Source organism: Equus asinus, chromosome 9 (genome assembly GCF_041296235.1).
Source record: "Equus asinus isolate D_3611 breed Donkey chromosome 9, EquAss-T2T_v2, whole genome shotgun sequence".
Lineage (NCBI taxonomy): Eukaryota > Metazoa > Chordata > Mammalia > Perissodactyla > Equidae > Equus > Equus asinus.
Genome location: NC_091798.1, coordinates 94,481,818 through 94,485,849, shown reverse-complemented (window position 1 = coordinate 94,485,849; position 4,032 = coordinate 94,481,818).

The following is a 4,032-nucleotide window of genomic DNA, read 5'->3' as shown; positions in this document are numbered from 1 at the left end:
GAAAAACCATGACTCAGAACAGTCTATTGTAGGGGAAAATGGAGAGCGAATTTATCTGCTAGCTCAATCCTGACTCTCATTTCCCACTGATCAAAGTTTGGTCTATGAGGAGTTTATTCCCTTAAACACCCAAGCTGTGGCCCCCTCAGCAACCACTAGGGAAACTGCATCCTATACCCTATGGCATAGGTCTTCCCATAAATCTGGAAACGAGGCCAGAGATTCTGGGTATTAGTCTCAGAACCCACACGGAGTCCTTCACCACAGTGGCTATCACAAAGCCATAAAACCCAAGGCCTTAAGGGTCAGGTGAGGCTGAGAGAATGCATTCAGTGCAGCCAGTGTTGGCTGACATCTGTGGATAGAGCCTTGGAGTCTGAATGACAATTAGGAGAATAACAGGTGTCCAGCATAGCTACAAAGTCCAGGTTTATTCAACTTTATACATAAATCTAGCTTACCTAGGCAGTTCCAGCCTTTTCGCCCAATACCAGGAAAGCACCATTGTCTCAGAGATGAAGGATTTTTATTGTCAGTGCTCTTTCTGATTTTTTTAGGAACAATCATCAGGACTTGGTCAAGTTGCTCTTCTCAAGTCTTCCCAATGATTCAAGCTGGCCTCAGAATGCCCAAAATGCAGCCCTCTCCCGGGTAGCAGCCCAGGTTAATTAATTTGTTTCCATTTTATGCTAACTTTAAATACATAAATTTGAAATATAAGTAAAGGCACACTTTGTACATACAATAGGAACTAGTTCAAATTCACTACGTTTTTAAGAAATTGTCAATTATTGTATAATGTTGAAGCTGGTTAACTACGCTTATATTATTGTCATTTATTGGGACTACTTTGGATAGGAAACAAGCAAGTCCATTACCATTTTTCAGAATGAGTAACGAATTATGTGAGATCTTTAAGAACATCTACTCATAAAATGCATCTGCCTGGTGTTCTTGCTAGTGTTGTTATCATTTTGCAGGTGAGGAAACTGAGTCATCGAATGATTGAATTTTGGGACTCAGAGCCAAGTCTTCAGTCGTCTATGTCCGTGTCCTTCCCATCATACCACATTCATGGTTCCATCCCTCCCAACTTTGCCTTATCATCGAATGTAATAAGCAAACTTTACCCTCATGCATGGCACCAGTAAAATCATTGCCTGAGCCTGCAGATTTCTACCTAACATGTTCCTTTAGGTTGGCATAAAGCCACTAATGGGCATTCTTTTGACAGTATGGTTCAACCACCCATCCACTTAGCTACTTGAAGTGTCAACAAGCCATAGTTCGCCATTTATCCCCAAGAAAGTAATAAAGACAGTAACAACCACAAGAATAGTAGTATTTATCATTTTTTTGAGTACCAGGTACTGTTGTAGAGTCTTCACATACATTATTTCATTTAACTCTCACAACAGCCTTGTAAGGCAATACCATTATTTTTCTCATTTTGCAGAAAAGAAAACTCAGGCTCAGAGACATTAACTAATTTTGTCAAAATTACACGGCTGGCAAGTGTATACTCAGTTCTGGACCCAGATTTTTTTCCACTGATCCAAACAGTCTTATATTTGCAAAGTACGTTAGAGTTAACAAAAACGTGTTTATTTTTACATGTGTATTATCTTTTTAAATCTTTATCACAGCTTATTTTATACATAAGGAAATTGAGGCTCAAGGAGTTGTCTTTTCCAAGTTCTTATACCTAATAAATGTCAGAGCCGGGAGTCTAAGCTTGGTTGGAGTTCCTTCTACTCACTGCTTCTCACTGGAGACTATCTAACGCTAAGGTGAAATCAAGATTGCCTGTGTTCAACTCAGTGTTTGCTAATCTGTCATCATAGATGCACTATCTAAAAATTAGTTTCCACAAATCTTATTAAATAAAAAGTCACTTAGAACAATTGTTTCCACAAGTTCCTACCCTCTGAATTAATGAGAAACCTCTGTGTTCACTGATATAACTGTAATTTTATCCTGGGGCCTCACCAGGATTTTAGAGAAGAGAGAGATGAGAACTGAGGAAATTATAAGACCCTCACAGAGATATTGAAAGGAGGAGAATAGCAATAAGGGTCCTCAAAACAACTGACGTCTGAATGGGAAGCTGAAAAGATTACTGAAGGAGGGAAGATAGGACTAAGAAACTGGAGACGAGCAGAAACAAACATCACACAATGGAAGGACCTTAATATGCTGATAGAAATAGAGATAAAACTTTCTTGAAAAGTTTCTGTTCCTTCCTTAGAATATTTATTAGGATTGGGTTTGGCTACATATAACAGAAAGATCCAAAATGACAATGGAAATAAGATGAAAGTTTGTGTCTCTTTCACACGATGGCCAGAAACTGGCAGTCAAGGCTAGTCTGGAGTCTTCACGGTGTTAGAGACCTGAGATCTTTCCGCGTTGTTGCTTTGCCGTTCATGGCCTCCACTCGCAAAGTCACCGCATGGCCCAAGCTAGCTGCTGGGGCTCTAGTCGTTATATTCACTTCTCAGGCAACAGGAAGAAGGAAGAGGAAAAGAAGGGTCTACTCTCTCCCTTTTAACAAGATTTCCCAGAAATACTCATAACATTTCTACTTATGAATCATTGAGCAGAATTTCATCACGTAATTATCCTCACACCTGGTTGCAAGAGGGACTAAGTCCTTTAGCAGGGTACACTGTCAGCATATAAATGGTTAGGTTACTGAGGAGGAGAATAATGGATGGTGCGGTGTGCAACTAGCAGGTTCTGCCAAAAATGGGTAAAGGATAAATAATAATAATAATAATCCATTCAATCTACCTACCTCGTCAAAGACATCCACATCAGGGGCTATATCAATGCCATAACTAAATTGGCACCACAGTACAATTTTCTATTTATAAAATTTTTAAAGTAAAATCGATTTAGATGCTTTTGTAGCAGGAATAATGAAAATGGATTGACTATGAAGCCAAAAGGGAGAAAACTTGAGTTTCGTGTTATACTAACATCACAATATTCATCTAACCGGGCAGCTGGCTTTTGTCCTCAGGCTGTGGTGGCGGAAGCACTTGATGAGAAACCCTCTTACATTTCCCGTCATCTGTATTCTCACACTGTCACACTGCAGATTGCTTAAACTCAGCTAGCAGGAGCAATCTTTTCTTCTTAACTGTGTTCATATTTCAAGCAAACACAGCTCAAATTTCAAGGGAAAACTATCAAAAATGATATTTAACCTCTATATATTCAAAACACTGCATAGAAACTAAATCCTCACCTTTTCCTAAAATTGTATAGAAATACACAATTAAAGCAAAGAACGTTTTGAAAATTTTAAGGCATATGATGCATTCCTATGCAAAAACAGCCGTTCTTCTAAATGTATTTTTATTTCCAGTAATGATAATAGTAGCTAACATTTATTGAGTGATTATTATGTGCCCGGGGCAGAGCTGAGCACGTTGTCTTATTTATTCATAAACCATAAGAAGAGCTTCAGTGTGTTTTCTTAACATTTTGCTCTTAGGCTGTGTCATTCATTCATCCTTTCCATCACCATTTGTCAAGTGTTTATGATGAACCTAGAATTATGCTGAAAGACAGGGATACAGAGATAAAAACCAGATACTATCCTAAGGAGACTCACAGTTGTTTTTAAAAGTGAACAAATGGAGAAATAAAATGAGTACGTTCCAGTTCCTGCGTGCGTGGGTTCTGGGACAGACCATCAGGGTCCGAATCCTGGCTCCGTGAACGAGCAGCTGTGGGACTTGACGCACATCACGTAACTTCTCCCAGTTTCAGCTTCCTCATCTGAAGAATGGGGGTACCAAAGCGCCGAACGCGGTAGGTCATGTAAAGCACTTCACTCGCTGCTCAGCACAACGTAAGCACGCAACAGATGCGAGTCATTGCTATTTATTTGTGTAAGTGATAGAACCCAGGTGCTAGGGGAAGACTAAGAAAGATGCTGAACCCAGACACGAGGCTGAGAAGGCTTTAAGAAGATACCCGAGTTGAGTACTGAAGATTGTACAACTCAGATATTCTCCTAAA